Consider the following 23340-nt stretch of genomic DNA (forward strand, 5'->3'; position numbering starts at 1 on the left):
TTGTTCACTATTAAATGGATTACAAAAGGCGGATAGCCTAGGGGCAGGGGCGATGGGTGTAACAGACCTGGAGGGTAACCAAGAAGACGACCAGTTTGGAAACCAGGAACAGGTGTTTGCTGGACCGCCGACTGGAAACCAGGGATAGATTTAGGAACAGGCTTGACATCGGTTGGGACCCCCGTCCCAGGAACTGTCGAGACGTCAATCATGGATCTGGGCAGTTGAGGCTCTGGGTTGCTGGGTAGAAGAGGCTCTGGGTTGCTGGGTAGAAGAGGCTCTGTGGTGCAGGGCAGTTTAGGGGATAGAGGTTTCAGAGACCCACGCTTCCTTCCAGGGGTTTCGACCCCTAAAAACGACAATAGCCTGTATTTGTGGACACTGTACTATAGTCCCGTGCTAGCTGCTGTTTTACTTACTCCTGCAACACAATATAACTTAGAACTTATCATTTTTTTTATCTGTGTCTGAAGACGTGAAACATGTCCCTGAACAGAAATGTGAAAATGTCAAGTTTTGATTTTTACAAAATGTCAAATCAATAATTCCAAACTTTACAAAACCATATTGTGTGAAAATGGCTCCATATAGCCTGTTATCAAATCAAATCAAATCAAATGTATTTGTATAGCCCAAAATCACAAATTATACATTTGTCTCAGTGTGCTTTACAGACTGTACAGGTTACGACACCCTCTGTCCTTAGACCCTCGCATAGCACAAGGAAAAACTTCCTAAAAGAAACCCCATAATTAAAGGGGGAAAAATGGAAGAAACCTCAGGGAGAGCAACTGAGGAGGGATCCCTCTCCCAGGACGGACAGACGTGCAATAGATGTCGTATGTACAGGATAAACAACATAGTACAAATACAACATTTGACAGAAATTATGTTGTGTTGAAAAAAGAGAAAGTATGGATGAATCCAGGAAAATATCAAAAAGGCTTCCCGGTGTCCAGCAGGACCAGGGCAGCAGGCGCAGCCACGATTCCTGATCCTGACGTAAACTTTATCAGTGGCAACCTGCCACATAAGAGATAGAAACTCCGGGGATGATGCCCCGGATGATGAGTTAGTAGCAAACATTTACATAAATGCATACAGATAGAGAGGGAGAAGAAGAGAGGGAGAGAGGAAGAGAAGGAAGAGAGCAGGGAGGTGTCCCCCGGCAGTCTAAGCATATAGCAGCATAACTAGGGGCTGATCCAGGGTAAACCTGAGCAAGCCCTAACTATAAGCTTTATCAAAAAGGAAAGTCTTTAGCCTACTCTTAAATGTGGAGAGTGTGTCTGCCTCCCGAACACAAACTAGAAGCTGGTTCCACTGGAGAGGAGCTTGATAGCTGAAGGCTCTGGCTCCCATTGTACTCTTAGAGACTCTAGGAACTACAAGTAACCCTGCAGTCTGGGAGCGTAATGCTCTAGTTGGTTTATAAGGTACTATGAGATCTTTAAGATATGCTGGAGCCTGACCATTAATTGCTTTGCAAGGCAGGAGAAGGATTTTGAATTCTATTCTGTATTTTACTGGGAGCCAGTGCAGAGCAGCTAATACAGGAGTAATATGATCCCGTTTCCTTGTTCTTGTCAATACACGTGCCGCTGCATTTTGGATCAACTGAAGAGTCTTAAGTGACTTTTTGGGACAACCTGATAACAATGAGTTGCAGTAATCCAGCCTTGAAGTAACAAATGCATGGACTAGTTTTTCTGCATCATTTTGAGACAGGATGTGTCTTATTTTTGGAATTTTACGTAGATGAAAGAAGGCAGTCCTTGAGATTTGTTTTATGTGCGAGTTAAATGACAGATCTTGATCAAATATGACGCCAAGATTCCTTACAGTGGTGCTGGAGGCCAAATTAATGCCATCCAGAGCTTCTATGTCATTAGAAAATTATGTTATGTACCCCTGACAGCAGTGTGTGCACTTTGTCTACACACATGGCAATAAACATCAGCAGCTGAGATTCAGTGTTCCCCTAAGTTTCGGCACTCCATTGATAAATTACAGCCTGAGAGACACTGAGATATTTTTACACAAAATAAACTTATTACAATGCATCTGCGATGAGCTAATATTGGCCAATATATCTGACCAGCAGATTTATCAGTCTAGTGAAAAGACTGGATTACTCAAAACAGCTTCTGTGGTAGTATAGTAGATGTCTCCAGGAGCACATTTTGCCATGATGACACACACACAGACTCACAAAGTGAAAACAATACCAACTTTGCTTTTGCGGCTAGTAAAAATGCATTCTTTAATGCATGTGGCCAGGCCCATCTAATAGGCAGTAAATCTTTTTCTGCTTACATGTAACAAAAAAAGTGGGATTCACAGATAACTCACATTGTGACATATTGTGCAGAGAAATGTCATTTTCTGTCCCATGAGTATTCCTATCTTTCCTTCTCAAAGAGTAAAATATACCAGCCATCTGATCTCTCAACATGCTTGTATTGCAGCACTCAGTGATGTTTGTGTGTGTGTGTGTGTCAGCTTTTCCATCACTGGCCCTTGACAGCGGGGTGTCAGAACTCACTGACAGCTGACCCACACTGCCTGCATGACTAATGAATGCATACACACACGCACACTCCTTGAAAATTCTACAGAATGCATAAATGCACTTTTCTCTCCTGTTCTCCCTTTCTCTGTCTTCACATTTCCTGTCGTCTTTGTGTGTGTGTGTGTGTGTGTGTGTGTGTGTGTGTGTGTGTGTGTGTGTGTGTGTGTGTCTGGGGATGTGGACAGCTGTGCACTACAGATCTTCCGTTCTTCCCTGTGGACAGTTCACACTGTGCAGGTGTGCACCATCTCTCCTCTATATGTCCTACACACACACACACACACACACACACACACACACACACACACACACACACACACACACACACACACACACACAAACATGAACAGATGATGGGAGAGAAATCAAGTTGAAAAGAGTGTGAAAAGGAGAAAAGAGTTGGAAACACAAAATCCAACTTGTCCTTTTACCTTGATACTGTCATCATGATCCTATTTGATTTTGAACATTATTTGAATCTGAAACTCAGCCTAATTTTAGGAATAACAAGAAACTGCCAAAATACATGGCCCAAGACAAAATTCTACCACACCCCTTCATCTGTTTTAAGTCACACACATAAACGTAACCATGGTTATGGTATTAATGTCATACATGAACAGATTTCTTATACAGTTCAGTTCACCAGAAGATGGATTTAAAAGTAGTTCAGCTTTTGAGTTCCTGCTAAAATCTGCTATAAAATCCTGCGGTTGTTTTTTCTTTCACACCAAAAACAGCTTGGAAGCAGACTGAAACTCTACGTTTACGTGCAAACTTTGATTGAAAGCTCGCAGATCAAAAAGATGAAGTTTGAAATTATTGATTTGAATGAAACAAATGTGGATTCAAAGTTAGTTAGTTTGAACAGAACAAAAAAAGGATAGAGTTGAAAGGGTCTGTAAACACCTGTTAGTTTCTATTGCCAGGCAGCTAGTTTTGTTTCTATGTTTAGCCCCCCTGCTTGCCTGTGCCACTTCTGGCTACGTCACATACAGTTGTTATCTCATTGGTTGCGCTTTGAAAGGTCAAATCATTTTTACTTCAAGCGCAGCTCTTAGTGGCAATTTCAAACAGTGCGCCACACCAAGGGCAGCGCTTCTGCCTAGGCGGGTGGCACCGCTCTCTCCATAGGAAAAAAACGGCACGACCAGCACACAGAGCGGTTTTACCTCTAATCATGTGAAGGCAGCTTAACACCACTTGTTCCACGAGAGACGATAGTGAATCGCTGTAGCGTCCAGCCTGCCCTCAGTCCAGAGGACAAAGAAGCAGAAATACCCAGAGGGCTTGTCAATAATATATCCATGGTCCATAGTTGATAGTTGGTTTAAACGTATAATATGTAATTTTTTCTTTATCAAAACAATTGAATAAAGCTATTCACTTTAAAAGTCAGTGTTTCCCCGGTGGACACAGGGCAGAGCGGCTACAAGCTAAAGGCTTATTTAGCTCAGCTTGTTTCTCTTTTAACATAAGATCCCAACATACAGGAGGATTTTACCAGCGGCCCAATTATCCTAAGAAGTTGGCTCCTCTTCAAAAAAATGGACTTGGTAAGGTTATGTCAGCTTCTGGCAGACAACAATAACGTTGATGCATGCGCAGAGAGGACGCATTCCATTACATGCACCGACCTTGATAAAAATTACGGAATTCTATAGGTTTGAAATTTGAAATTGAAATATTTGGACAAAGTACACTGACAGTAAAGTCCCCGGTTAGTGGCACAAACACACAGATAGCTAACGTAAACTACGAACATTCTGTTGAACAATTTTCATATCGCTTTCGTTTTATCGCTCAGGCCTAGTAAACATTATACCTGACAATGTGAGCATTTATGCTGTCTTAAAAATGTAGTATCAAAACATTGCTGTGCATCAGTACAGCCTTGCAGAGCTGCTAGCATGGCGGTTGAGTTTTAGTCTTGTTGTTGACCAACAAAATCCATTTTGAGGCATGCCTATATATAATGCAGCAGAAACAAGGGACACATGGCCACACGTAGCATCGCATACACCATGTTGGGAGATATTTGGTAGATAACCAGCAGTATCTGAACAGTGAGAACATTTTTAACCTGTAGCAGCTCTAGGCAGACAAGCAGACACTCACCACTTCCCTGTTTCCTCATTGGAGCACACACACGCACATACAAGCACACACACAGGCACACACACACACACACACACACACAAACACATAAATTGATGCTAGTCTTTCCTGTGAGGGCAGAGTCAAGTGTTCCGTTGATGTTTTTCTCTCTTCATGAATATTAATGAATCGCTCTCTCCATCAAAACACAACCGGTACTCATTTACACAGAGACTAGTGAGGAATCACACACACGCAAACAAACACACACACACACACACACACACACACACACACACACACACACACACACACACACACACACACACACTTATACTGGGATGCATGTGTGTACACACTAAAACAGCATATGCCTGCACAATCATATTAGTGTTAACGCTAAAAATGTACAATGAATCCCTTATGTAAATCTGCCATCCACATTCTTTTATCGATTTTCTTTTGCTAAAAAGATTAAAAGGTGATATGTGAGGATGTGTGTTTCGGCTAATATAAGTTATCTAGTTTATTTGACAATGGGTCACTCAATAGGATGTACAAAAATAGACTGTTGTGTTGTTAGACTCTCTTTTCCCTCACACCTAGAGAGATAGATAGATTAATTAAATAAGGAATAAGGAAACAAGACAATTGAGATAAAGAGTAGGATAAACAATAAAAAAAGGTATGCGCAAGACAAAACTGGAAAAACGACAGAATAAAGTAATGACAAAGAGGACACAGAAAAACATCAAGAGAGAAAGGAGAAGAAAGATTAAGCATTTAGTGCAGATGAGTTGGGAAGGTGAAAAACTGGTACGCGAGGCAGAGGACTGCTGTACCCAGATTTGCACTCAATTAAATTGGATTTACTGGGCTCATGATGAGATCCTTACTGATTGTGTGTTTTCATATTGGACTGGGGGTACAGGTAAGCCCTGATGCTTTCTCCCCCCCCCCCTCCTCCCTGCTGTCTGCCTGTCTAATTCTCTTGTCTTCCTCGCTCACCTTTAGCTCTGATGCGCCCTGTGCAGGCGCTGAGAGAGCAGTAAGAGCCACCTGTAATCAAAACTAAACCTCCCCGAGGCCTGCCAAGAGGAGCCTCACAAACAAAACGCTTTATGAAGGGAGAAGAGACACACATACAGGATACAGGTACGTGCACATGCCCCTTGAATATGTTGAGGTAAAGCTATATGTTGGGATGATGACAGGATGTCGCAATCATACAGTAAAAACATAAAAACGATTGATGAGTGATGTTGGTGCACACGCCGCATGATTCAGGGTGAACAGTGAAGCCTTTGAAAAGTTTGCCCTGATGTGTGGTTGTACAAAATATTGCAATTTTACACTATGCAACTGTTTCATGTATCACTTGTTTCAGGGATTATTTAAATCACTATTAAGTGATTTCCTTTTATTTGATGCACTTCTTAGTGGCAGTGGAAAGAGCTGTACACGCACAAACTTTAACATATTATTATTATTATAAAGTTGTTGGTGAACATGTTAATTGTTGCCTGAGTTGTTCTGATATGAAGAAAATCAGCAGCTTAGCTTGTTTTTGACCACACAACATAATCATGGAATTCCCTTCTCAAGGCTATAAGACAATTAAACGACAATTGAAAACTTATTTATTTGATTATTGTTTATATGCCTTCCTTTGTTTTAATCTGTCAGTTTATTGTTAGTTATCTTGGTACTTCAATTTGTTTTAAAGCACTTTAAACTAGTTTCCCTGTAGTGAAGATGCTGTAATTAAAGTGTGTTGGTCACCTGGAGAATGGAAATCCAACATTATCTCTCTTTTTTTCCCTGTTCCCTGGTCTTCACCAACTAAATATCTTACTCTCTGCTAACCACCTAATCACTGATTTCGTCTTTCTGCTCAATAGTGCTGAGCAGGTGGTGTACAGCAGGATTTAGGAGCTTTTTTTTGTTTAAGTCAGCTGCCTGAGGCCAATGAGAGCTGAGGGAGTGAAACATTAAAGTTATGGACCATAAAACCAAAACAATGAGCTGAAAGATGCTAAAAGGCTCAGTAGAGCTGAGAGAAACTGCAGAGTCAGTTCTCTGTGGGTTTGTCACAACAGGCAATACCTTTCACATTACACATAATTGTTTGACTATTGTTAATATTAAAATATGGATTAGTTCAGCTTTAAAGCAAGTTAAGTTTAGTGAGTTAAATGTTAATTTTACGACATAGCATCACATTGAAAATGGTAGATATGCTGCACCATCATCAAAAAATACAAAAGCATTCTGGGACTTTTTAAACTGTAATTTACAGTGTGAGGCTGGAGCGTAGCCTACATTAAACTCACATTGTTTCAATTGATTACATTAACCATCCATGCTGATTGGAGATCCACATAAAAGGTTGCTAATTTCCTCTTTAACTTAATAATATTTACACAAACAATAAATGGCTTCATTATTTGCATTTTTCTCTCATTGCTCTGGTGCTGTACTTGCCTTCATGTACTAATTACACTGAAATAATTAGTCTCAGTTTCAAAGTTCATTGTATTAAAACATGCATTAAGATCATTAGTTTCATTTCTAATGAAGTGATACATATAATCATGATGAGACGGTTTTAACGTTAATTCCATAAAACAAATCAATGGCATTTTTAAGATTGCAGATGAATACTAATTTGGCTGCCTAACACACACACTTACTGGTGCAAATGTTCTTAAATTGACAGATAGAAACACATGGGTGTTTATGAGTAGCCCTATTGCCAGTTTATTACAATGTTTATTATATTTATTCAAAACACTTAAGTCATTTGATGCATGGGAAATGTTGTTTCCACTTTGAGTAAAGAGAGTAGAGAGTAAATGAAATCAGTGCAGGCCTGTTAGCTGAGGTTCAACTGCCATTACTGACAAAGAAAGAAGTGCCACTGATGGAAAATGAGCACAATACACTTTAAGAGACAGGGAACATTGATGTAAGGAAAATGTGACAGAGAGAAGAAGTGATTAAAGAAGAAATGGAAAGAGTTGAAAGTAAGCAGCCAGAAAGGAGAGAAAAAAGGGGAAGACATTTGAGTGCGGACCATTGGCTGTTCTCTGGATGCTATGTTAGCAGTTTACACACCACATACCACTTTGTTTATCCCATAAACAAAGAGTAAAGCCCAGCTTGTCTTCCGAGCGGCCATATATTATAAACGAAAAACCCTAGAAGGTTGCAAATAGTGTGTGTTGATAATACAAAGCCAGTCAGGTACATCCAGAGGCTAACTCATACCTATCTTACTTCTCAACATCCATGTACTGTAATATGTAAATCTGAACTCACTAACCCTGCAGTATGATTTACAGAAATACTGAATACATTTGGTTTAGTGTCAAACAAAACGGTGTAGTAATTTGAATATGGGATTGAGCAACACGATTATATCTGCCTGCATGTTCTTTCTCTTTGCATTTCCTTACAGTGGATGAGAGTGTGTGTGTGTGTGTGTGTGTGTGTGTGTGTGTGTGTGTGTGTGTGTGTGTGTGTGTGTGTGTGTGTGTGTGTGTGTGTGTGTGTGGTGGAGGGGGGGGGGGGGTGTATTTGTGTGTGAATAGAGAAAGGTGCTTAGATGCTGAATCAGCTGTGTCTTACCTGAGCAATACAAGCCTTCCGCCCTACATGAATGACTAGTAGTGCTTCATCTTTCTCATAGTTCCAGAACAAATATCTTCATTCAACATTCAATGACACATTTACAGGACTCTAGGTGATGCCACAACAGGTGGTGAGGCATAAAATGTATTCTGGAATCAGAATGGAACCGTAGAAACTGTAAAGTAGGGATGACAGAGGAGTCTAGTGTAGGCCTATCCTGAAGTAAAAGAAAACCAGTTATGTATTCTCTTTGTTTTATTTTGATCCCCATTAGCTGGCATCCCCATAAAAAAAAACAGCATTGTTTTAAAATAACAGTTTGAATGAAACAACTAAATAAATAAAATGTAGACCTAATCATAAACCACAGAAAATAACAAAACTAATTTTGCAAGTGAAAGCGTATACAATAGAAAGTATACATAATAAAATACAATTTGTGATCACTAGATTAGTATCAGGATCAGTATCAGTACCACATTGTATTTGTCCACCACTGACAATTACTTGATGAAATACTCAGTAGCTACTCCTATGGTTTACCTAAGCAAAATTAGTTAGTTCGTTTTTTTTCAGTGAACTTCTTTTTTTGGCTTAATAACTTGTATCTGGAATCAGAAGGTGGTTAGCCTAGCTTAGCAAAAGGATTGGAAGCAGGGAGAAACAGCTTGCCTGTCTCTTTCCAAAGTAAAAAAAAACCAAAAAAAACAAAACAAACCTACAAGCACCTGTAAAGCTGACCAATTGAATGTCATTTGTTTAACAAACAGTATATATATATATATATATATATATACATGTAAAAAATAATTACACTACCAAACAGCATCTAGTGACTTCCTGCAGTCTTGTTGTCACAGTGAGGTTGCCAATGCTTCATAAAATAGCTAATGCTAGCCAAGAAGTAGTTGCATGTAACTCCGCCTAAACCACAAAAAATGTTTTTTACATTTGTAGACATTGCTATCTTTGTGATGTTTGAGCACACTAAATATGATGTGTTAGTATGTCAGCGCTATAGGGGCTGGTTACACTATTTTTAGGCTAGCTCTCTCTACCTTCGTCTTTATGCTAGGCTAAGCTAATACATTCTTGGCTCTAGCTTCATACTAAACACACAGAGTGGTCAAATTGCTCCTTCATAAGATGTTTATTAATTTTCAAAGAGGGTGTGGCACATGATAGGTTATATATTTATACCATATTGGTTATAGTAAACAATTACTTTTCATATACATTATACATATATATTTATACACACACACACACGCACACACACACACACACACACACACACACACACACACACACACACACACACACACACACACACACTACTGTATGTGCTGTATGAATATCAGAGAGGAGAACCGTCTTATGGCAAAAAAAAAAAAAGCAATACAACCTGCACATCACATATAGTATTCTAATTGTAACAACAGGCCAATCAATACTGGATAACATGATGAATCCCTTCCCACAGCTCTAGAAATGACACATGACTCTGGTGTAACCAGATATATCAACATTTCGGCAACCCACTCCACCTAGGACCAAACGCTGAATGCCATAGCTGACCATGGGGATTACTATATGTTGCTTTATTCACTCTAAAGACATTGCTGAGTCTGGGTTTAAATATAAATGGGTAAAGTCATCCACGATTATGCTGTAATCTGACACATAACAGTAGCAAGACATGTCAGCTAGGTACAGAGTATAAATGGGACGACAAGGAATTTAAATAATTACACTTACTGCTGAGTGCAGCTTTAGTTAGATCTTACAGAAAAGATTGCCCGGTGGAAGTGCAAACAAGGAAGTTGTATGAAATCTTCTTTAAATTGATGTGAGATCTTAATTATCATATTTGTTTTGCACTGTGTTGGCACAAGGACTGAGATAAATATACTTAACACACACTGCTGAGTGAGGTTATAAAGACACTATCTGGAAAGGTATTCAGGTTTTTGCAGTAATCTGATACAAACACTAAACTGCTGATATGTACTACCTTGCAGTATAGACAAAATGTTCATGTATTGCTGAATACGGATTCAACGAGTGAGTGGCAAAGCATATAAGAGATACATTTTGCTGAATGGCCTTTCAAGGCAAATCTGTGAAGTCACTCTGTTTGAAGATGACAAAGGACGCTGGTGTAATCTGATAAACAGGCTGCTAGGTACCCTGCCAAATGTTACGTGACATAAAGAGATGACTGGTGGTGTGCCAATAGGATATATAAAGATACACTCTATAGATGACAAAACGCTGGAGACCATCATGTGGCAACAATCTTCAATTTTAACTGTGTCTGTAAATGTACACTCCATAATGGCTGAGTAAAGCAATCTTTCCTGTTCACAATCAAGTTGAGGCTATTTCCGAAGGTTTACTACAATACCCAGTATTCCTTGCCAATGCCCGCCAATGCTGCCAGGGATGCTAGCTAGCATTTTGTGTCAGAGCAGGCAGTTTGGCTGACAAATGTATAAACAAAGACATGAGCATAATGTTCAGGCTGGACACCAATTGCCAGGTGACATGAATGGAGGTGAGCCTTTATTTTAATTGATATAGAGCCCTGACTTGAAGGCCATAAAAACCTGATAGTCGACAGAAAAAAAAACTAATTCTCAAAATGTGTAGCAGATTAACACTGTGTCCACAGTACTTTGAAATGTATCGATGTCTGTTGTACTCTTAGGCAACCCTTAACACTTAAGAGACACAAGGGTAAGCATCTTGCAGGTATGTTTTGGTGAAACAGTCATCCAACAGTTTGTGGAATTCATGCAGTTGACGGGCAAATAGCCAAGATAGATTTAAGTTCTCCATGTTTCTTGGTCCAGTGTGTAGTAGAGACCTGTACAACAATAGCTTCCTGACCTCTCAGGATGTTATGAATGATTCTCACCCTTGAGGATGGATGCAACCAAACTGGAATGAATAGCCCAGTCAGTACATCCTATCCATACCATGGAAACACATATACAACCTTGACCTGCCACTCTTATACAAGTATATCAGCCTATTGTGTGTTCAGACTTGCCATACACAGTGGCCAAATTAAAGCTTCCAGTGCATAAATGAAGGTCTGTCAAAGTCTGCTGTGAGCTTTGCTGTATGCTGAGCCAGCCATCTGAAGATAGCACAGTTCCTTCTATCATAATCACTCTATCACTCCGGAAGTCACTACTACCTTGAGTCCCTGGTAGCTTAACAAATAAAAGCCTAACAAGCCTATTACTTTTGTTACCATTTGAGAAAGGATTTGAAGGGAGTTGCTTATTTTGTGTTCCCTCTACTGGCTCCCAGTCACCAACCAAGAAGCCAAAACTAAAGGAGTTGGATTGAGAGAATTGGTGATATAAAAAAATCAGTGACTGTAGCAGTTAGAGCAGGGGTGCCCAAAAGGTCGATTGCGAGTGTAGTGCGGGTAGATAGCGCACCTTTAAAAAAAATTAAAATAAATAAAAAATATATATATATATTCCCCCAGCTGATCCCCGCACCCCCTGAACGTTTTTTGTTCTATTCTTGCCTTGTGCGTTCACATTCCCTCCGCTCGCTCCCACAAACACACACGAGCGCATTCCCCCCCCCCCGTTGCAGCATTTTTAATACAGGTAGATCACTTTGACCTGGTCATTTTTAAAGTAGCTCGCAAGACAAAAAAGTGTGGGCACCCCTGAGTTAGAGCTTGTTGTCCCACCTTACATGCTAAGTCAAGCATTGGCTAGGGTTAATGAAGGCACCAGTATTCCCAGCACCAGAACAAACCCATCAATGCACTCTGTCAATTGCTCTGTCCCCAGAGACTGATACTCTATGTTTGGGCAACCATTGCTGAGCAGACCAGGCAGGATACTGAAAGTGGCACGATGAGGAAGACATCCTTAACAGTGTTGTCATTTCAGTCACTGAAAAACATGAATATGAAACATTGTTGCCTGAGGCCTTTTACACTGGAGCGCCCCATCATATGCTTGTAAATTAAAGCATGCAAAGATACTGATTACATTTCAACAGCTTGGCCTTTTTTGTAGTTAAAACAATTCTGAGGAGTTGAGACCTTTTCAGAATAATTTAGATCTTCACATATCATCTCAAGTTGCTTAAATAACAGAGAAATCCACTCTGATATAGTCACTCTGTGGCTTTTGTTTGTTTAAATGCTACCTTATCTAAAGTTTACACTGCATGTAGACAGCCAATCACCCACCCACCCCGTGAACTATAGACCTAGAGGGCCAGAGCCAGTCTCAATGTGCCCCTGCTTTTCCCTTGAGGCTTTTTGCCGAGGCCTCAATACATCTGTCCACTTCCATTTATCCATCTGTCCATCTGTCTGTCTGTCCCTGTGTGTGTGCCTCTGTAACCCTATACATCTCCTGTGCCCAATCAGCTCATCTGACCCAGTCAGACAGTGGAAGCACCAGGTGCTAGATGCCCAGCTATAATTGGGAAGCCAGGTTATCTCTAAATACTGTACACTACATTGTTCGTGTTACATGCTTCTTTGTATTTAGTGACCATGTTGGTTATAATATAGCAATGTATCACAGCAAGAGCACTAGCTGAAACCAAGAACCATTAAAAAAATATTAAAATAGTCATCTTTAAAATGTTCTATTGCTTGTGTTCCACATTAACTCTATATAAATGAGCAAGACAAACAAAATGAGGCATTTTATGTGACTTTCAGTGTTGGTAAGTAATGCATAACTAAGTAATGCACAGTAATGTGAATATTTTTTCAGTAAGGAGTAGTGTAAGTAAGTAAGGGATTATAATATCAAATGGTTAGGGTTATAACATCACAGTTACTAATCACAGTCATGCTCTATTGCTTTCATATTTGACAAAAGGTTGATATGACTTCCATTACGTTTGTAATATTTAGGAATATGTAATGCAGAACATTTTACATGTAATTTGCCCAACACTGATGACGTTTACCATAAAAGTTCAGCTCTCTTGCAGCACTAGGCCCATAGTCGGGGCTGTTTGAGAGCTTATCCAAAGCAATGCCAACTCAGCCTTATGTCTCCAAACTGACTGATATCCAACAGGACCCTGGATAATATGCAGTGCCAGCTTCAAATCTCTGTCTGTCTCTGTCTTTCTCCTGCTATCATTTACTTTTTTCTGTCCCACTTTCATTGCTTGCTGTCTTTCTTTCTAATTGTAATTCCATCCATGTTGCCCCTTACTAACCTCTTCTGTATGCTCTTAGTACATTTATTCTCACTACACCGCACACACAAGCACACCCTCTTTTTTCAAGATATGAGAAAAGAGGGAGAGAAAAACAGCACAGTCCAACATTTAAAGTCCTTCATTAGCATATTCTGAATTACTTATGTTTACACAGTGCAGAAATATTCCAGAGGAATAACAAGTTTTCAGGACATTTAAGGACACCACATTCCATCACTCACGCACGAGAAGACAAGCAGTAATCCAGTGTCAGTTTGACCCAAAGCTTGGCTGAAACCAAGGCAAAATCAGAGTCCCAAAGTTATCCAACCATTGAACATTAATGAAAGCTATTAATGAGCACGATCTAGATGGAAAAACATCTAATGACAAAGACTGTAGGCTATTTTTGTACTCATTTGTGAATGAACGCTCAATGAGCTCTAGTGGTTGCAGTGTTTCACAATTTCTTCTTTTCTTTTTTTATTGACTGTTTTATACTGTCATTGATTGCTGACTCCTCAGTCTTAACCAGCCAGTATGGGCTGCAAGGGATCAACAACTGTGGAACAACTTCAGTAGCAGAAGGCACTTCCGGCAGTTGGCTAGGCTAGACGTAACTCTTCTGTTGCAGGCCACATTTTGGCCTTAGTCGTGGCTCAAAAACTGACATCCATAGAAAAGTTTGGTCTCATTTTGAACCCGGGCATTTGCAGATGCAGATAATTCCATACCCTATAATATGTTATCATCTATTAAAGTTAGGACAGATACGAGATGAATAAATCCCCGTTTTTGTTACCTTTGCCGCCATCTTGACTGTAAGGGAGCCTTGAGGGACAACTGTGACAACCCTCATCTGAGGGAGATCCTCAGTCTACTGAGTGCACTTTAGTAGTTACATGTGTGGGTGTGTCTGCAGCAATGTCTATAGTACATGGCAGGGCAATAGACAGAAAACTGAATTCTTTCTCTGTCCTCTGAATCATTTTGTGATCAACAGTAATGCAGCCGGCTGGCTCTGAGTGTTTACAGATTACAGCTGATTTTATCTACAGGAGTGGCAAAGTTAAGGCACAAAAGTGCATGAGAAAATTATTAATGTGGATCAGTAAGATCGACTTATTAAAAGAAATTCGCATTATTTCTCCTGGTATTTAATGCCCCGAGGAAGCTCGTCCTAACCTCTGGCCACATAGTTATACTGTTATTTGTTAAAAGGCACAACAGGAAAAAAGAGGCAAATTAGAGACAAGATGTTCCATTTTTATAATTACTTTTTCAAATGTCAGTCGAATCATTAGAATTAAAAAGGTGACAGAATAAACAAATAATATTGTCTTTTTCAGTCTCTGGTGTGTTGATGGTGTGAAATGGAACCTCAGACTAAGTGTCAGTCATACTACACTGCTGTGACAACCCTTCATGTCAAGGCCCCCGGCTCAGCTGCAGACTTCACAGTCTGCTCCCTGCACTCTGCAGTGTTAGCACAGCTTGCCATGCATGTTTCACCTTGTAGACGTACACATACTATTCCTACACCGCACCTTGGATCATCCAACTGGGACCCGTCCCCTTTTAATCCCTAACACTCCTTGAACACATATAAATAGTATGTAGCCTTCATTAACTGTATGTTCAATTACTTTTGACATTGAGGAATATTGTTGTGCACAATAGACCCAATTGGATCTCTCCATCAGTGTCCTCCTGGCAGACTACGAACACTTGAAGTAAATTAAAGTGTGGCAATTAGTTAATATGTCCTCATGAAATGGTTTGTTGGCGTTTATACGAAAAAGTTGATTCTCATATTTTGTGCATTTTCCTAGAATATCTGACCATTACATGCATACATTCTTTATAAAATAAACATAAACAGGAAACAACTTGGTTAGGTGTAGGCAACAAAAACATGTGGTTAGGTTTAGGAAAATGTTATGGTTTCAGTAAAAAATAACTAAGTTTGAAAGTCTTGGTCAAGACACTCAGATGAGATTGCAAATTCAGGAAAAAAGCTCTTAATTGGGCCTTCAACTTAAAATGTTCCACTGCATGCTGAGTCCCAACTGTGAAGCTTGTATTAAGTTAAACCTTGTTCTTTTAAATTTAGTTTTTATTTTTAAGAGCAAAAACTATTTAGGATCCAATTGTAGTTTATTTTAACTTTTAAAAACAAGTGAAAATTGTGTAATTTAAATTAATAATACAAAAATCTGGATGAAAATCTTTCTTTTAAATATGCAGCATAAACACTCTATACAGACTTTTAATCGTCATTGCTTTATATATACTGTATATATTTTAACATTTTTGCATTTTCTCCCCAATTACTGAGCTGTCTTGCAGTGGGAATCATAACTATTGCATGAGAGTGGACATAAAAGGTGAAAATCAGTTTAAACTGACATGCTCTTTTTAACAAATAAATATTGTCCTATACCTAAAAGGCAACGCATGTGAGAAAACCCAAATCCAATCCAAGTGTTCTCGCTTTGTACGTTGTAGCCTGCCATATTCCTCATCGCTATGTTTTCATGTAAAAAATACAGCAACACACACAATGTGAACAATCATAGTTGGTGAGAATGGATGTGGGCTGCAGGCGGAGACACTTGCTACAAAGGTAGTGACACCATTTTTAGAAAAATAAGGAAAGGGCTTATTGGTTATTCATGGTTTTGGATTAATATTGAAGTCAAAAGTAACCAAAAGCAAATAAAACCTCAAGCTTTCCCGAAGTGCTTTTTTATTGCCCACAAGTGGGACACTCCGATCTTCTGTGTCAAAGTCCTGCAGTTTGTTTCCCACCCTCCCTACAACATGTGTGTGGTAAATAAATGTAACACTTTGTACTAGAAATATTAATTCCAGAGAGCATAATCCAGGGAACAACGAGGTTTCCTTACAAAATGTAATTTGTCAAATGAGTTAGCGGTATACAAATATATTTATAAGGTAATTGGAATGAATTGCCTCAGACCAAAACTCAGCTCTGGACTAAGCAAACCTGATGAAGCAAACATAAAATGTGTTCATTGCTCTTAAAGTTACAGAAAATGTTTAGATAAATACCAGGACATTTTAAGTTTTGGTGTGTGGCCTTTTGTTCAGTTTGATTCTTTTATATCGCTTGCGTTTGAACAGCACCCAACTGAATTATAGTGCTGTGCTGTGGATTTCTGATATTAATCCTGCCCTTCATCTCTTCCTTGACATCCTTTACTTTATCTTTCTACTTCTATTTGTTTTACTTTTGACCGATTTTTCCTTTTCTATGCGTCTCATTCTTTGGACTGTCTCATTTTTATCCTTTCTCTCCATTCTCTTCTCTTTTTCCTTGTTGTATCTCTCTCTTTCCTTGCGCTCCCTCCCTTTCTCTCACACTCTAAGTATTGGTAATTAAATTATCATGCACTTCCCTATGAAATATAGTTCCAGTGACACCAAATGTGTGTGTGTGTGTGTGTGTGTGTGGAGTTGATGATGGAGAGGCTGTCTGCGTTTTTAATAAGCACAACACTGCAACGCCCCACACGCTAACTGCCTTAGCATCGAACTTCACACACACACACACACACACACATAAGTAAACACACACACAGAGGCATCTGCCAAGACTAGGCTCAAACTTGCATGGAATTTATGTACAAATAATTACTTTTTAATAGCCAGTAATGTGATTTCCTGCCAAAGAAATATTCAAATGCATCTTAGGCAGTCCAGTATATTATCTGCCTGGAGCTACGGATGCGACTTAGGGGAGACGGCACAGGAAAGACAGATTATTGTTTGTGTGATAATAATTATTTTACCCTTGTCATCTGCCGAGGAAAATGGGAGATAATGCCTTTGTCTCTCTGTCTTCCGCCTTCACTTTCTTTTCTCTTCCTTGTACTCCTCTGGTTCTTTCACCTTTTCAGTCAAGACTCTGACAGGGTAACCTGAACTTTCCTCTCAGTGCAGAGGGAAAACGCAGACTTTTGACTTTAGGTAATGTGTGTCTCTCGGTCGATGCCTGAAAATATTTGTTTGCGTGTGCGCGTAACACATTTGTAGATACATCTCAAATGTTAACTGTCACACATTTGATGATTTATTTGTCTCTCCAGTTGGGTTTTTATTGGAATTAAAGGTTATTTATGCCAGAGTGGATTTAAAAAACTAAATTACATTTGGATATTGGCTACAATGCTAGATTATTTTCTTGTTCATAGGTACTTGTCTGCACTTTGGATTCAGTGAGTTGCAGTTCTGAGCCAGTTTGTGTGGCGTTGGCAAAACTCATTTAGTGTAATTGTAGTCGTGAGTGGTTATTGTGTTTGGGACTATGGATGCAATACATTTAGAGTCACTCTGTCAGCTTAAATCAATGACTCTGACTCAGTTTTGATGCATATATAATATTTATTGAGTGTGAATAAAATGTGGATACAAATTGGATTTTTTCAGGGAAGAGTGGTGTTTCGAATTTGTAAACTATAGACTATACAACGTTCCTAGTTCATTTGTGTTCAGGTAGTGTGATTGCAAAATGTGGCTTTGCGCCACATCTGTGAGGTTGTCGGTTTGCTAGGGACAACCTTCATAGTTACTACCTTGACAAACTCTACTTGACCCCTCAAGTTTGAGTTTGCCATAGCAACAGTGACTTTTCTAAGCAGGTTGGCAATTATAAACTCAACCTCCAAACTAAAAATAATCAAAACTGATGTTTCATAGGTTCAGTCAGGTATTACAGGAGTTCCTGCCAATCATTCTCCAATGCTGCGTTTCTATTGACTGAGCTGTGAAAGGCCGAAGCTGAAGATTTAGAGATGTTCTCTGTTGTGCTCATCTTCGGTCTTAGCTGCTCTGCTGTTTAAGCTGTTGAGCCTCCAGATAAATGAAACGTCCATAACCAAAATTACAGCTCTTTGCATCTAACACATTTTACCAAAGCTTAAATAGGACGAGAACAAAACACACCTCACTCAGTCTCAAAATGTCAACTTTTAACCATAATCTGTGTAAGTGTAAGAGATAATGACCGATGTGCATCACGTACTTGATGGGAAAATCGGATCTAAATTGCAGCATCCATCTCTCTATCTTGCCATTCTAGTTTATTTCTGTTTGTCACACACTTGCACAGACACTAGGGTTCACAATGTCACAGGTAAGTGACGGTGGATGTTATGCCTAGAATTTTTTGCATTAACAGCTGACACCTACCTTAGCAGGTTCAAGTGCCTAACACCGTGTGGATGTGTGAGAGTGTGGATGTGTGTTTGCAGGTTTTTAATCTGTGCAGCTTGTGTGTGCAATGACTGGTTAATAACCTCTGGAAGGATGAGCCTTCTCAAACTGAACCTTAGGGAGTCTAACCGATTGCCGCTTTGTGTGTGTGCAAGTGTGTTGTGTTGAGCACCGGCTAACGCACCGCTCTGTCTAATCCGCACGAACAAATCAGAGCTAAGTGCACCGTCACATAGCAACATCCAGTAGCCAGCAGAGAGAGAGAGAGAGAGAGAGAGAGAGAGAGAGAGAGAGAGAGAGAGAGAGAGAGAGAGAGAGAGAGAGAGAGAGAGAGAGAGAGAGAGAGCAAGAAATAATGTATGTGTGAGTTAAAATATGGAAAATTGAGATGATGGTTCACTTATTTTTATTCTTGTTTGCTGTATTTCTTTTCTACATCTTCTCTTATATTTTCACTTTCTTCTTCCTCCGTTTGTATCCGCTTCCTCTGTTTCTCTTCTCTTCTCCGTGAACTTTATTTTATGTATACTCTATGTATCTGTCTTTGTCTGTGTGTGTGTGTGTGTGTGTGTGTGTGTGTGTGTGTGTGTGTGTGTGTGTGTGTGTGTGTGTGTGTGTGTGTGTGTGTGTGTGTGTGTGTGTGTGTCCAGTGGTAGATGTGAATGGGTATGACAGGCTGATAATAGAACTCACTGTGGGCCATGCCACCTACCTAGAAACAGACCTTATCTGCCTCTAGGGAACACACACACACACACACACACCCACACACACACACACACATCCACATCGTATTATATCTTGTCACTATGACAGTTTAGCACAGAGAAGTCAGATCACTTTCAGTGACAGATCAACACACAGGTCAAGCACGCACACACACACACTTTGTTGCTACTGCTGGGTAATGTCTGTGATGTCAGCGGCTCACAACAGATGATCGCTCACAATCTTCATTCTGCTTCAAAGCCTGTATGATGCCCTCTGCAAGTCCTGTATGTAAAATGTACCCTGAACTTTTAATCATAGTATTGTATTATGTAAACAATTTATGCTAATCTCTAAGGACGAGAACAGTACCCGTAGGAAAAAAAGAGTACCGTCACGTTTTCAGAATTTTTAAAACGTGACGGTACTCTTTTTTCTTACAGTACTGTATCTACTCTACCATTGACTTGTATTAAGTGGCGTTCAGTCTCCATTCAGTAAAAATGTGTATTGGGCAAAGGTAAAGTATAAGGTTATAATGTGGTGGGTTCAAATATAATCTTGTAAAATGTAGTTTTTGGCAAGAAACTTGTTATAGTTGACAGTTGTTAGAAGGACATGTTTTCATAGCAATACAACATAAAATATTGGAGAGGGAATTAAATTACGAACTGTTAAACTTCCTAACAAAAACAGCAAACAAATGTAATAAAAGAGTGTATGGGATTTATTGTTTTATTTTTGCATGGCTAAGAATAATTGTACTGGTATTGGTATCGACTCCTAAATGTCTGGTATCGTGACTCCTAGTAATCTTATAATAAAAAATAAACTAATCCACCATGCGCTGATAAAAACAAAGTACTGTGATAACAGATACTTTAAAACTGTTACGAAGAATTCACACCTCTTAAAATGATGGCTTTTAAAGATTGCAAACTGTAAAACATAACTTGTTTAATGTTTGAATACAAAGTATGAGTATGTGTGCGTATGATTTTGAGACCAAGTTTGAGATTATGTTACAAATTAAAGGTTATAATGTTAAAGCTGATCAATACAAACTGCTAAACAATCCTGGGTTGAAGTATAGTTCATCAGTGTTGATGACTGCAGAGTCCGGACTCCAGTCCACTTTTTTGAAGTCTTGGACTTATACCTTGTTGGACTCAACAATATCAAGAATTTCATGCATAATGTCAAAGCACGTGTTCTCATGTCATTTGCATTTATTCAGTCATTGTGCTGACATCTATGAATCAACTTATACTTTCTTCCTTTTCATTTTTCTCTCCACTTTCACCTTGTCCATGACTGCATCTTTGTTTCTTTCTACTCGTCTTCTGCTTAAACTCTCTTCTACTGTCAGAAGTTACTCCTCTCTTATTGGTTGTTGTGCATCTTCCACGCTGCAGTTTTTCTCCCTTAAGATAATTATTTTAAATTTTTTTGCTCTACCTTCCTTCATCCCATCTTCTTTCATCCCCCAGATTCTATCCTTCTCTTTCTTATTCTCTCCCTTTCTCTAATGAATCATGTTGAAGCTTGCTTTCGTACACTGCTGATAGAAGCCCTCTGGCACGCACACATATTGCATACATTCATCACTGCTACAATGGATGCTAGACTTTGAAAGCAAACACACACAAAGGCACACACATAATGATACTTTCATTTGCTCATGCATGGGATTGTGCATAAATATGGAGCTAACTGCAGATACATGTGATGGAACACATTATGTATTATACACTGTGACTAAATGTCCAGTAACAGATTCAATGTAGTTTAAGTCTTTTATAGCAACATTACAATGACACAGTAGAAACAAATGGCAAATCACAAATGACCAGTGTCTCCATCTGCCTTATTGAGGCAATTCAAAGAGTGTCTTGTTTTCAAACCGAATGTGGGGGTTGATATCTGACTGCATCTCCCCAGAAAAGCATGATGAAATGAAGTGAAAAGATGGAAGTTTATTGAATTTGCACTGATATCGGAAAATGTTAGTGGATGGCCGATGTAAAGAGTGCTACAGCGGTCTACAATCATTTCACTGTGAGTTGTTTTGCTTGTTGCATTCGTGGGAACATCTTCTCTACCCAAGAGCTCTATATGAATATCAACGAGACTCTGATGCACACACTCATACAAACGGAATAATAGGAAGAGACACGTGTATCCACACTCACCCACAGAAGCAATGTTCATGTGCACAGATGCAAAGCACACGGTAAAGCTTAGTGGCATTAAACTTGTCACGTCTTAGATAGCAATCGGTACAATTGGACTGTTGCACGCGCAGAAAAGTGCCACACAAACACGGTTTATCTGAAAACACACACAAACATTCACCCTATCAAGAAAGAGGGTAATGATTAAGAGGATGTGCTGGTATAAACGAGGGTACAATAGTACGAAATAAAAGACGAAGAAACAAAGTACATAGACTTGACGTTTGACACACACAGGTCTACATTTTCAGGAATTCTGCCAGAACCTGAGAGATTTATGTTGCCTGGTTTGAGAGGAACTTTAGGAACGCTCTTCAGCCATGTGGACTAATAGTCAGGATAGAGATTATGTCCAAAGTTGCTCTATGTATTTAATGATGTCAGTGGTGGATTGTAACTAAGTATATTTATTCAAGTACTGTACTTATTTATGCATTTCAGGTACTTTACTTGAGTATTTCTATTTCATGTCACTTCATATTTCTACTCTAATACATCTCAGAGAGAAATATTGTACTTTTTAATGCACTACATTTATTTAGACAACTTTAGTCACTAGTTCCTTTCCAAATTAAGATTTTTGGAATACAAAACGTTTATAAAATATGATGCTTTGTTATAAATTGAACTACACAGTAAACAGTAAATACAAATATAGCTGAAACAATAAATCAGTTGCTTTTTCATCAAGCGACTAGTTCACCAAAAATGGCAGCTGACAGAAGCAGAGAAGCGAAACGGCAACGACATGATTGGCTGATAGAGATTGTGGCAAAATCTGGTTGGTTTAACCAAAAGAGTGAACACCCATAATCAGCTGATTTAAGAACAAGAAGCAGGAAGAGTAAGGGAGAGAGAATTGTAAATGAATGATGCATAAATATATTCTTCCTGATTGAATTTACTCTGAGCTTCATTTACCTGAAAGATTCCTTTTTTAATTTTTAATTTATTATATTCTTCATAAAAAGAAGCCTACATAACATTTGACTAAGTAACCAATAATGACCCTCACATTTTGAACACTTTAGTCTCACTGAAATCCCCAAACTGATTCTCTCTCAACTTAAGTCTGTGAGAGAAGGACCTTGATTCCAAAAATCCCCAATTTTACGCATTATAGTTTCAACTTCCCCTCCCTTTTTGTATTTGTATGATATATTCATGTGCTTTGTATTGTTTCGCTTGTGTTTTACTGCATACCAACTTCTGTAATGTTACTGTGTGCTCAGACAGAGCATGAGGTGTATTTTAGCTGTGGCGCGATTGCTTGCAAAGTCAATGAAAAGACGCAAGTGGGCGCAAATTTGCCGAAGGCTGTGCAAAACTGGAGCAAAGGCACGTCTGTGTAAACACTGTGTGAGGATCCCGGGGCTCTGTGAGTCTGCTTCCTTAGAGAGGAGAAGAAGAAGGAGAGAGACTGGTGAGAGATAACTGGAGTTCCTGCTGAGTTCAGAGATCAGTTAGGGGCTGAGCTGCCACACAACACACACGTGGACACACTCCCATACACACGATCGTGAATCCATTGGTAGCTTGCTTACAGCTATTATCACATTGGTCCATTGGATGTTTGGGACCTGCACAGACTGCACAAACTGTTCATCTGTTAAAATACTTTCTGTCTGAACACACCTTTAATGACCTTTAAGA

The sequence above is a fragment of the Cottoperca gobio genome, chromosome 6 (assembly GCF_900634415.1).
Source record: "Cottoperca gobio chromosome 6, fCotGob3.1, whole genome shotgun sequence".
Taxonomy (NCBI): Eukaryota; Metazoa; Chordata; class Actinopteri; order Perciformes; family Bovichtidae; genus Cottoperca; species Cottoperca gobio.